At 41.2% G+C, this 13,953-nt stretch overlaps 1 protein-coding gene across 3 annotated transcripts in view; it reads right to left on the minus strand.

The window, feature by feature from the left end:
• LOC135092356 (organic cation transporter protein-like) overlaps nucleotides 1-13,002 on the minus strand; it is a 102,768-nt gene extending 89,766 nt beyond the window's left edge. Inside the window, exon 1 of one of the 3 annotated variants that reach the window (XR_010262824.1) lies at nucleotides 12,774-13,000. The gene's annotated coding sequence lies outside the window, so the exon portion shown is untranslated. Of the gene's footprint in view, nucleotides 1-12,773 lie in introns of all 3 variants that reach the window. The other 2 variants (XM_063990818.1, XM_063990819.1) reach the window with 2 other exon arrangements.
• Between the last annotated feature and the right edge of the window lie 951 nt (nucleotides 13,003-13,953).

Raw genomic sequence — 13,953 nt, forward strand, 5'->3', positions numbered from 1 at the left:
TATTGCAATACCGTAATATATAATTTCTGAATACCATAGCTAAATTGTATAACCATATGGGAGTTTTACATCAGTCAGACACATATGATTTATAATTCCTTTACTCCCATACTCGCATGTGATATATGTTTTCGTTTTTATCAGCCTCTCTTCCCTTCCCATCCTTCCCATCTTTTCCCTTCCTTTTCTTTTCCCGTATGGTATTATTCTACCTTCCTTTCTTCATTCATTCATTCCTTGTCCTCTCTTCCTCTTCCTTTTCATTTCTTTCTGGTTCCTTTCTAAAATAAGTGTGTGTGTGTGTGTGTGTGTGTGTGTGTGTGTGTGTGTGTGTGTGTGTGTGTGTGTGTGTGTGTGTGTGTGTGTGGGTCTGTGTGTGTGTGTGTGTGTGTGTGTGTGTGTGTGTGTGTGTGTGTGTGTGTGTGTGTGTGTGTGTGTGTGTGTGTGTGTGTGTGTGTGTGTGTGTTATGACCTGTCGTCTATCCTCCTTCACGCACGGCAACACATAATGATACTTTATTACATACCAAGGATTATAGACATTACACAGTGTACATATGTGAGTGTGTGTATATATATTAGGGCTGGGCGGGAACCGGTTCCGAAATCGGTTCCGACGGTCTCGCTAGGCCTTGCTTGGAATCGGTTCCGAGTCTTGGAGCCGGTTAGCCTTAACGTTTCTTCGTGAGTACTGATGTCTGATACTCATGAGTTACAAATCACAAACAGTTATGCAGTGTTTAAAATATGTGATCATGAATATTATTCTGGAAATTTTGCAAATGTATCTACAAGTGAACGAAATAGAGTATAAAGGAATGAAACATGAATAGTGTCCCTTCATCCAGTATTCAAAGAAAGCGCATGAATGATATGGAAATATTTCGTTCATGATGACCAATAGTATGCACCGGTTTAGTATTGTCATATGCGTATTAGTTTCTTAACACTCCGACTGGTAGATGTCCCGTGACGTCATGACAGGGTATAAATAGTGGTGCGCGGCCTCGAATTAAATTTTTTTAATTGCCTCCACATACAGCGGATACCGGGCTCCCACTCACCAGCCTTAAACACAAACATACCAGGTTACATAATGGCAGACCTCAGTGCCAGACACACAGCATTCAGACACTCCAACAACAACCAACACGGAGACGAACTCCTACAACTCACACAACTGAAACGCCTCCGTTTCCTTGGGCCCGACTTCCCTGCCTGCTTTTCCCACAATGGGACTGGCAGGCCGGACCTCATCCTCTCCAATCCCTACCTTTTCAACACCACATCCCCCACGGACTTCTTTGTGGCTCGGACCACGTCCCCCTAATCCTTAAAATATCCTCCAACCTCATATCCATTCCATCCCCACCTGTCCCCGACTACCGCTCCGCCGACTGGGAGAGCTTCAAGGAAACGCTTACAGACTTACACCGACCAACGCAGCTCGAAGGCCAATGCTATACAAAAATAAACAGTGCCTTAGAGATGCTACACAATGACATTCTAACATCAGCCAACAGACACATACCAGAGAAACAACACAAAATTCACATAGACTTTAGACCTTCCATAAGACAACAAAGATTACTAGTACGTTACAGAACACGTTTTCTACAAAACACGCACAACCACGTACCCATTTACAGAGACCTCAGTATTCTCCGCACACACATAATAAACAGCCTACAGGGTGATCACAGCGCTCATTGGAGGAATCTAGTCTCCCATATGGACGGAGCACGTTGCGGTAATCTTACTCAGTTCTGGCACATGGTGCACAGGCTGATGGGATGCCAGCGGGAAAGATTCGAATACCTCCTAGTGAACGGGGATCACATCACAGACCCAGATCAGGTAGCCAACACCTTACGAACACACTGGCGCAATATCTTTCAACCACACCCTTTCCCCCCCCTATGATCCCAGTATTGCCCACATAAACCACATAGCCGATCTTGTACACCAAAACCTAGAAAACACGCTACCACATAATACAGTCAACACACCTCGACCCCCAACACTCCCTCACCACTTCAGTTGAGGAGGAGGATGTCGCCTGATTGCTCAGGCACATCCCGCGTCGAGCCTCTGGCCCCTCAGTAATCACCTGGCCAATGGTGCAGAACCTCCCTCCAGAAATTATATCCAGCCTGACAAAAATTTTCAATGCTTCCCTTGCCTACCCAACATGCCTTGCTTTGCCTTGTCTTTCCAACATAACCCTCATTGCTAAGCCCGGTAAAAACTCTCACTTACCAGAAAACTATCGCCCCATAAGCCTCCTAGAAGTTCTTGGCAAAACTTTTGAGCGTTTAATCAAGCGGAGATTGAGAGCGTTCCTCGAAGGTAACGGACTGCTGGCGCCGCAGCAATTCGGCTTCCGGAGGAACTCCTCAATCGAGGACGCCGTTAATAGCATTGTAGCATACTTAAATTTCAACAAGCCCTGCTGAAAGCAACTCTTGTTACTAAAGATGTCAAAAAAACATTTGACACTGTTTGGCACATTGGATTAAAACACAGAATTTGTAACAACTTCAAGCTACCTCTTTTAACACAACGAATCTTAAGTAGTTTTCTGGAAGAGAGACAGACGAGAATCCGTTACCAGGGCATCTTTTCAGCATTTCTTACCCCTCATGCTGTACTCTCCCCCGCCCTTTTCAATATGTATACATCTGACCTGACCCCCCCATTCCATAATGACTCATTTACTATTCAATACGCGGACGATGTAACGCAATTGGCCAGTGCCAGGTCGTTAGAGATGCTCACAGAGAAAATTCGATGGGATCTAATGGGAGATGAAATGGCGAATTCTCTCCCACCCCGAAAAATCTATAGTCATATATTTCAGCATTAAAAAAGTCAGCCCCGCCAAATTTCACTGTACAAAATTGTCAAAAACCCCACCCCAATCCTCATCAGTAGCAACAACAAAGTGCTTGGCCTCACCATCGATAATTACCTCAGATTCAACTTCCACATAAAGCAAAGCCATAGCCGCCAGGTCCCTGAGCAACCTGGAAAGATTTCGCGACAGCAGCACGAAAACAAAACTTCACCTCTACAAAACCTTCATTCTCCCTCTTCTAATCTACTGCCCTCTTGCCCTCTCTCTTTCTGCTCCCTCTAACCTCTCAAAACTTGAGGGTCAAAATCAAGCAATTCGTTTCGTTCTTGGGACAAAATGGTTCGACTTCCGGACCTCTCTCTCTATTCACGAGGAGTCCAACACCTCCTACTTAACATAAGAGACTATAATAGAGTTGAGAAACAACTAAACTCCTTCTCAGACAGACACACGATCACATAAAACTTCATAAATAACCTCCCCCCAGCTTACTGTCACCTGCCCCGCACCAACCTCATTGACTCTCCCACTGACCTCCTAATCCCATGCTTTAAATAATAGACTCCTCTGTCTTTCACTGTCTCTATACCCCTCTACCACTCATGGTGTCTGAGTGGCATCATTGTCGCACTCTCGTTCACGTGGACAGACCCGTGTGCCAACACCTAGCCGTTTTTCATATTTTTTTTTGTCTTATGGCTTAATGTTCATATTTTTGTCTTAATGCATTATTTTTCTGTCTCGCAGGTTGTAAGGTTCTATAGGTTCTAAGAGGGCACTGGACCGCTCCTTGGAAAGGGATGTGACAAAAACACACTACCATTAACATCCCATGCCTCTGACCGAGGGAGTGAGCGCGTGCCAACACCTAGTGTTTTTTTTTTTTTTTTGCCTTATGGCTTTGTATTCATATTTTTTTTTGTTTTGATGCATTATTTTTCCGTCAGCCTAGGTTTTAAAGAGGCACTGGACCACTTCCAGAGGTGGCCTACAAAAGGGCCTTCCATCACCAGAATCTCATGCACTTTATAATTCTGCACGGAACCATACGAAGTCTGTTCTCCAACTACCCAAAAACTCCTTCATTAAGAGAAAGTATCAAAATCTTTCAAAATCTAACTCCCCTCGAGACTTCTGGCATCTAGACAAAAATAATTTCAATAACTTTGCTTCTTCTTCCTTCCCTCCTATATTTCAACCAGATGCCACCACTGCTATCACATCTATTTCTAAAGCTGAACTCTACCTTGGACGATTCTGGGCTTGTTCTTCTCTCTCTTCCACCCTCTGACTACTTCATGCTACCTATTAAAATTCTTTGCAATGATGTTTTCCATGCCCTCGCTGGCCTAAACCCTCGGAAGGCTTATGAACCTGATGTGGTCCCTCCTATTATTCTCCGAAACCGTGCATTGCACCTTGCCTTGTCAAAATCTTTCAACTCTGTCTGTCAACATCTACCTTTCCTTCTTACTGGAAGTTTGCCTACATTCAGCCTGCTCCTAGAAAGGGTGACCGTTCTAATCCCTCAAACTACCGTCCTAGTGCTTTAATTTCCTGCCTGTCTAAAGTTTTTGAATCTATCCTCAACAGGAAGATTCTTAAACATCTATCACTTCACAGCCTTCTATCTGATCGCCAGTATGGGTTCCGTCAAGGACGCTCTACTGGTAATCTTCTGGCTTTCCTTACTGAGTCTTGGTCATCCTCTCACAGAGATTTTGGTAAAACTTTTACTTTTGCCTTGGATATATCAAAAGCTTTTAATAGAGTCTATGCATTTACCAAACTACCCCTCCTACTGCTTCTATCCTTCTCTCTGTAACTTTATCTCAAGTAATCTTTCCGACCGTTCTATTGCTGCTGCGATAGACGGTCACTGTTTTTCTAAATTTATTAACAGTGGTGTTCCTCACGGTTCTGTCCTGTCACCCACTCTCTTCTTATTATTCATCAATGACCTTCTAAATCAAACTTCTTGTCCTATCCACTCTTACGCTGATGATACCACCCTGCACTTTTGTACGTCTTTTCATAGACGTCCAACCCTTCAGGAAGTAAACATTTCACGCACGCAAGCCACAGAACGCTTGACTTCTGATCTTTCTAAAATTTCTGATTAGGGCAGGGCAAACTTGGTATTGTTCAATGTCTCAAAAACTCAATTCCTCCATCTATCAACTCGACACAACCTTCCAGACAACTATCCCCTCTTCTTCAATGACATTCAACTGTCCCCCTCTTCTACACTGAACATCCTCGGTCTGTCCTTTACTTATAATCTGAACTGGAAACTTCACATCTCATCTCTAGCTAAAACAGCTTCTATGAAGTTAAGTGTTCTGAGACGTCTCTGCCAGTTTTTGTCACCCCCCCTCCCGCTACTAACTCTGTACAAGGGCCTTATCCGTTCATGTATGGAGTATGCTTCACATGTCTGGGGGGGTTCCACTCATACTGCTCTTCTAGACAGGGTGGAATCAAAAGCTTTTCGTCTCATTAAGACCTCTCCTCTAACTGACTGTCTTCAGCCTCTCTCTCACCGCCGCCATGTTGCATCTCTAGCTGTCTTCTACCGCTATTTTCATGCTAACTGCTCTTCTGATCTTGCTAACTGCATGCCTCCCCTCCTCCCACGGCCTCACTGCACAAGACTTTCTTCTTTCTCTCACCCCTATTCTGTCCACCTCTAATGCAAGACTTAACCAGTATTCTCAGTCTCTTTCTCTGGTAAACTTTAGAACTCCCTGCTTGCTTCTGTATTTCCACCTTCCTGTGACTTGAATTCCTTCAAGAGGGAGGTTTCAAGACACTTATTCATCAGTTTTTGACTACTGCTTTAACCCTTTTATGGGACTGACATTTCAGTAGGCATTTTTTTTATTATTGGATTTTTCTTGCCCTTGGCCTTGGCCTTGGCCCTTGCCTTCCATTCTACATAAAAAAAAAAAAAAAAAAAATATTGCAGCCTGTTACGGGGTCATTGTGGAGATCAAGTTGGATCAGTCATGCTCCGTGATGCTTTAGGAGTTTATAGTGATTGGAGGCCATTGTTGTAAGTGTTCGAGGCAATTCTTTCTTCGTTAACTTCAGTTGATCTAACATATGTTTTCTTGTAACTAGTGAATGGTTGTTCTTGATTGGTAGTATGTATGTGATGGTCGTGCCTTGACATGATATTATTCGCAGGTTGGATCTACTCATTAAAAGTGAATGCAATACTTGCCTTTTGAGCTCCATTGACTGGTGGACGAGGCAATCCAACAATAATGTCTCACCCGGAAAGGGCAGTAGGGTCTCTCAGCAGGACGGCTCACAGGAAGAGGGCACAGACGAACATGACATCAAATTATGGAAAAGGCAGCGAGGAGTGGTCAAAGGAAAGTTCACAACTAAAGTAAGAATATTTAATGATCTTTTGCATCAGAATAGTCCACCTGAAGTGTTAGAGGATATTTTTTTTCTTCTCAAAGGAAAGTTCACAACTAAAGTAAGAATATTTAATGATCTTTTGCATCAGAATAGTCCACCTGAAGTGTTAGAGGATATTTTTTTTTTCTCAGATTTGTAGCTTGTTTGAGAAGATAAACAAGATAAATGGTGAGATACTCCAGGAGGTAGAGGATGACTCTCAAAGTGAACATTTGAAATATATTGGTGGCCTGCAGAAAGTGGTGTGATATTCAGTCTAAGTTATTAAATGTCAAAAACTAACCAGAAATGTCAGCAAGGTAATGAGAATTGTAATATTTTGATTAAAAAGGTGGAACCTCCAACATTCAATGGGGATGTACATAAATTTCCTTTTTTTGTGAAAGATTTTACTAGATAAGTGATATTTCGCATTGGTAAAGATCCATTCGTAAAGACCCAGTCCTTGCAAGGGAAGGCCAGATAAGTTATAGACAGATTAGATCAGTTTGACCAAATGTGGGGACCGACTAGAGGAAAGGTTCGGCTCCTCAGCAATGATAGTTGATGCAGTATTGGCTGAAATTTGTGCTCTTAAACTAGTACCGGAGGGAAATATGATTAATGTGATAGAACAAGCCTGGTTGGACTTGAAAAAAACTTTAGAAGGAAAAGGAAATTGCTTATGTTTATAGCTTAACAAAGGTTGAACGCCTGCTTTCTGCAGATCTAAAGAGGGAATAGACACGCAAGGCAAGAGGTTGTGATGATGGTAAGAAATTTGAAGAGTTGATAAGATTTCTGACTGAGGAACATCAGGTGATCGAATACATGGATGACGAATTAAGGTTCGGGAAAATAGACACCAAGGGTACTACTGTCCACTCAGCATCTTGCAAGTCTGACAATATAGGTGGTTTGACACAGATGATTAGTTACCTAACAGAAAGTCAAGAAAGTGGACAAAAACACATGTTAGATTGTCTTTATAATATGGCGCAGGCCATGATGAATGTCGCATGTCAAAATCAACGTCATAAAGTCTTGCCCCGTAGCCTTGAACGAGAAACATTTGGAGCCACAAGGGGCTGCTGGTACCATGGTAATCTTTCTCATGAAATTTATCAGTGTAGCACATTTAGTAGATTAGATAATGATGCAAAGATGGATAACATAAAAAGACTAGGGGCTAGTTTCATATGTCTATAGCCTCACCATATTAGTAGGTATTGTGACCGAAAGGTTCCTTGTAACATTAAAAACAATGTTTCTGATATATGTGGAAAAATGTTTCACCCCATGCTGCATTCAGTATTTATCAGGGAGACTCTAGTGATGAAAGGATTAATCAACTTTTTACATAGATATGGCAGATATGTTAGGTACAATCAAGAGTAGATTTCATGATCTCAAGATATTTTTTGACCCAGGAAATAACCTGACTATGATTACTCATGACGCAGCTCAGAAGCTTGGTTTAAAGGGTACAAACGTGCAAATGTCCCTAACAAAGGTGGGGAACGTAACCGAGAAGATAGAGAGTAAGGTGTACATAGTTCCTCTAACGAATGCAATGGGGAAGGAGGGGATGGTTGAGGCGGTAGGGCTCAATGAATTAACATCAGAGGTCAGTGAAGTAGATATGACCGAGATAGCAGTTGTGTTAGGAGTTGATGCTTGGCAAATAGCAAGACCTACTGGCAAAGTAGACCTGCTGATGGGAGCAGACTACAGTGTATTACTACCAAGAGTTGAGAAAACAGTAGAAGATATTCAATAGATGAAGTCAGTTTGGTTATTGTGTGCGAGGATGCCTGGGTCCTTCGAAAGGTGGAATTAATGCAATAGTTAATCATGTTCGGTGTACAGGGGTAGATAATTTTACAGAAAAATTTGGAGTGGATTGTTCCCCTCAATGTGGAGGTTTTCGATGTGGGAAATGCTCATTAGATAGCCATCTTACACTGAAGGAGCAAAGAGAGTCAGATCTGATTAACGAAGGATTACATTATGATGAGATGAAGATCTAACTCCCCTCTTTCAAGATCTAACTCCCCTCATGAATTCCGGCCAAAAATATCTCCAATAACTTTGCTTCTTCTTCTTTCCCTCCTTTATTTCAACCAGATGGCACCACTGCTATCACATCTATTTCTAAAGCTGAACTCTTTGCTCAAGCATTTGCTAAAAAAAACTCTACCTTGGACGATTCTGGACTTGTTTCTCCCTCTCCTCCACCCTCTGACTACTTCATGCTACCTATTGAAATTTTTCGCAACGATGTTTTCCATGCCCTTGCTGGCCTAAACCCTCGGAAGGCTTGTGGACCTGATGGGGTCCCTCCTATTGTTCTCCGAAACTGTGCCTCCGTGCTTGCACCTTGCCTAGTCAAACTCTTTCAGTTGTCTGTCAACATCTACCTTTTCCTTCTTGCTGGAAGATTGTCTACATTCAGCCTGTTCCTAAAAAGGGTGACCGTTCTAATCCCTCAAAAACTACTGTCCTATTACTTTAATTTCCTGCCTATCTAAAGTTTTTGAATCTATCCTCAACAGGAAGATTCTTAAACATCTATCACTTCACAACCTTCTATCTGATCGCCAGTATGAGTTCCGTCAAGGCCGCTCTACTGGTGATCTTCTGGCTTTCCTTACTGAGTCTTGGTCATCCTCTTTTAGAGATTTTTGTGAAACTTTTGCTGTTGCCTTGGACATATCAAAAACTTTTGATAGAGTCTGGAACAAAGCTTTGATTTCCAAACTACCCTCCTACGACTTCTATCCTTCTCTCTGTAACTTCATCTCAAGTTTTCTTTCTGACCGTTATATTGCTGCTGTGGTAGACGGTCACTGCTGTTCTCCTAAATCTATTAACAGTGGTGTTCCTCAGGGTTCTCTCCTGTCACCCACTTTCTTCTTATTATTCATTAATGATCTTCTAAACTAAACTTCATGCCCTATCCACTCCTACGCTGATGATACCACCCTGCACTTTTCCACGTCTTTTCATAGACATCCAACCCTTCAGGAGGTAAACATTTCACGCAGGGAAGCCACAGAACGCTTGACTAAAATTTCTGACTGCGGCATAGCAAACCTGGCATTGTTCAATGCCTCAAAAACTTAATTCCTCCATCTATCAACTCGACACAACCTTCCAGACAACTATCTCCTCTTCTTCAATGACACTCAGTTGTCTCCCTCTTCTACACTGAACATCCTCGGTCTGTCCTTTACTTATAATCTGAACTGGAAACTTCATATCTCATCTCTAGCTAAAACAGCTTCTATGAAGTTATTCGTTCTGGGACGTCTCCGCCAGTTTTTCTCACCCCTCCAGCTGCTAACTCTGTACAAGGGCCTTATCCGTACTAACCTAACCTAATCTAACCTAACTCTGTACAAGGGCCTTATCCGTCCATGTATGGAGTATGCTTCACATGTCTGGGGGGGTTCCACTCATACTGCTCTTCTAGACAGGGTGCAATGAAAAGCTTTTCGTCTCATCAACTCCTCTCCTCTAACTGACTGTCTTCAGCCTCTCTCTCACCGCCGCCATGTTGCATATCTAGCTGTCTTTTACCGCTATTTTCATGTTAACTGCTCTTCTGATCTTAACTGCATGCCTCCCCTCCTTCCGCGGCCTCGCTGCACAAGACTTTCTTCTTTCTCTCACCCCTATTCTATCCACCTCTCTAACGCAAGAGTTAATTAGTATTCTCAATCATTCTTCCCTTTCTCTGGTAAACTCTGGAACTCCCTGCCTGCTTCTGTATTTCCACCTTCCTATGACATGAATTCCTTCAAGAAGGAGGTTTCAAGACACTTATTCATCAATTTTTGACCACTGCTTTGACCCTTTTATGGGACTGGCATTTCATTGGGCATATTTTTTTATTGGATTTTTGTTGCCCTTGGCCAGTGTCCTTCCTACATAAAAAAAAAAAAAAAAAAAAAAACGCGGCGACATCGCTTCGTACCGTGACTGTACATCTCCATGTCAGACACTATCACCACCTTTATGCGCTCAGATCACAGATCTTTGACACAGAAGCAGTAGTCATTCCATGGAAATACTGAATAATAATTTTTCAAGTCCTCCAACTAAGAGAGCCAAAAGCAAGAGGCACCTCCGCTTTGGACGATCCTGAGAAGGACAAGGGCAAGTTACACTTATGAGATTGTGATCGGAGGAACCCAACGGAAAAGGAGTATAAGCAAAATGATTATATATTAGGAAAATATCAAGAATGTTGGGTGTTTTTCCAAGGTGGTCAACAATACGATTAGGGTGCTGCGCCTATAATCTAGGTCGTGAAGGATAGAAAAAATATTGGCTAGTTCATCTTGTTGGACAGTGAAAGGAGATAAAAGGCAAAGCTGGTGGTGAACATAGGTCTTCAATTACAAAGACCTCCTCGAAAGAGAAGAAAGGCTACATGTGCTCGATTTTGGAAGCCAAGCAGTCAAACTATATAATATAGTTACATGAGTTAGGTGAGATATATACATGACATATTAATTAAGTTTCAGAATAACACTGAAGTCGGAGTTACTTGGTAGAAAATTCGAAAGACTCAAGAGCATGGGCATGAGAACAAGTTAGGTCGTTGCACGCACACACACACACACACACACACACACACACACACACACACACACACACACACACACACACACACACACACACACACACACACACACACACACACACACACACACACACACACACACACACACACACACACACACACACACACACACACACACACACACACACACACACACACACACACACACACACACACACACACACACACAGATGCAACATCAGGCTTTTTAAAATTGAAACGGAGGATATATATAGAAGAATACTGACAATGGCCTCCTGTCAGCTGCCTTAAACACCTGAGTTTCTGTGAGGAAAAGAGTGTGATATTTTGCAGAGGAGAGGTGATGTTCCATAGATTGAAATATATATCTAAGGCAGCGAATATTGCAGATGTTCAAAAAGGAAAATAATGACAAGAGTGTCGAGACATTTTAAGTCGATACTATAAGAACAGTCCGACCAAGGAGACCTTTATTTCCTGTTACAGTCTTTAGACAGGCACTCAGAGGCTAGTACTGGAGTCGCCAATTTTGTTGATATTGAATTGAATATTAAGGCATACGTGTGTTAGGTGCATGTATCGTTTTGTGATAGAAGAAGTCGCTACCACACAAGAAATTTCTTGCCTGGATAAGAAAAAAAAAAAGTGATGAAGGAGCAAGGAGAGACGTGATTTGTACAAGAGGGTAAGTTTTAATCGAAAGAATTTCAGACCGCTTATCACTGTTTAACAAAATTTCACTTTTGTCTTGTCCTTGGCCTCACACAATAATTTTTCCAGTTATTTCCATCAAAACAAAATAGAAAAAAAAAGTTATTTTGATCCTAAAACTTTGCTTTTGTGGTTAGAACAACGAATTAACATTTTTTCCTTGTCATTGTAATATGACTACTACTAGTTTTCATGTCAGGTAAAGAGTTTTGAAAAATTTCAATTGCTTATCTAATTGCTTTTGAAATATTGCAAATAAGCTAAAACTATATATATATATATATATATATATATATATATATATATATATATATATATATATATATATATATATATATATATATATATATATATATATATATATATATATATATATATATTATACGCTATTCTAAAGATTTTTTAAATTTAAATAATATCATTCTTGGGTTTGACCGTATCTAGCAAGAAATTTCTCTTTTGAAGAATTTGCTTACATTTCAGAAATCTCAAATTTTTCAGAATGTTCTATCGGACACTTTAAGAAGTTTCTAGAACATTTTAAAACATTCTATTCAATGTAAAGATTTCCAGAATATTCTAGAACTTTCTAGAATACAGTAGTAATATGTAGAAATGTCAAAAAATTTCTAGAATCTACAAAATCTAGAATGAATATTCAGAAGTAGGTTCAAGAATATTCTAGAGAGACTGAGAACATTCTAGAACACATTCTGGAAAGACTAAGAATGTTCAAGATTACTGCATGACAGTATAAAAATAGGGGTTTGCAGACCACCAATCAGTTCTGCTTTGGCTGCTTGAGAAGACACATCACAAGAGGTAAAATGGCATCAAGAGGTTGCAATCATTCTCCAGATGCATTCTCTTACATATGTGGTCAATTCATCAAGACATGAGCAAAGAAGTCCTCTGTAACAGCATGTGGAAAAAATGGTGAAATTTAGCTATTTTGGGGCAGGAAATCATTCTAAAGGCCACAAAAGCAAATTTTGACAGGAATAATGTACATTTTCTATTGTTTTGCAATTTTAAAAAGTTGGAAAATAACACTTATCAAAGCTTGTCAAAGACAAAAGTCATAATGAATAATATAAAAATGAATAATAATAATAGTGAAAAAAAAATATAGACACGTTACCAGCTTTATTCCTAATTAAAAACTCAGCAGCATGTGCTTACCAGGGTATTCACAGTGACGTTAGTCCGGGAAGCTGCATCTGCGTGACCTGCAGCTCTTCTGAGTGGAGATCACCTGTGCAAAGTCAGGACAGACGCACTCACTGGGTTATTTGAGTTTCGTGACGAAAATAGACTCCATGCAAATCTAACAGCAAAGCAGCGCGAGGCCCGTGCTTGACAGCGAGGCGTGAGGCACAGACAAAAGCTTGCAAGTGTGGCAGTTTAGGAATGCGTCACATCTGGCAACCAAGCTACGCCTTTAACATTTGGCAGAATATCAGAAGTGGAAGGAAGGCCAGACAACAATAGACAGCACTAAAATAGCTACTGATGAATGGCTCATCCACACGATTTAGTACTTCCATATATCATAGTTTCATTTTCCATCTTCATCTTCCATATATAATAACACTCAGAGAGAGAGAGAGAGAGAGAGAGAGAGAGAGAGAGAGAGAGAGAGAGAGAGAGAGAGAGAGAGAGAGAGAGAGAGAGAGAGAGAGAGAGAGAGAGAGAGAGAGAGAGAGAGAGAGAGAGAGAGAGAGAGAGAGAGAGAGAGAGAGAGAGAGAGAGAGAGAGAGAGAGAGAGAGAGAGAGAGAGAGAGAGAGAGAGAGAGAGAGAGAGAGAGAGAGAGAGAGAGAGAGAGAGAGAGAGAGAGAGAGAGAGAGAGAGAGAGAGAGAGAGAGGGGTACAAAGGAATACAAAGTAAAGCCAAACAGCAACAGACCTTTTGGTTCTTGCGAGGCTGTTTGGTAACTACTACTAACTAGCTACAGGGAAGAGAGACAGGACAGCATAGCAGAAGGCTCCTCGTCACCCACCACTCCCTCCAGCTTGCGCTGGCATGGAAATAGTTGGGAAAAAGTGCGATGCAGTATGGAAAAAAACTGACGTGGAATTTTCATAGGGAAAGAATGAAAGGAAGTTCTACTATTCACCCTGCGAGTAATTGGCAGTTATTCCGAAAAGAAAAGAGCTTGTTGGGGATTTACTTTTAAATATTTGTCTACTTTATTTTTTGATGATTCAATAGATTTGCTGTTTACAATTTTTGCAGGAAGTTTATTCCATACATTTACTGTACGATTAAAGAAAAATGTTTGGCCTCGAGGGATTTTAAATGTTTGGATATAATCTTGAATCCACTATTTCTTGTTAGGTTAGAATGATCAATGGTAAAAT

This window comes from Scylla paramamosain, chromosome 39 (genome assembly GCF_035594125.1).
Source record: "Scylla paramamosain isolate STU-SP2022 chromosome 39, ASM3559412v1, whole genome shotgun sequence".
Lineage (NCBI taxonomy): Eukaryota > Metazoa > Arthropoda > Malacostraca > Decapoda > Portunidae > Scylla > Scylla paramamosain.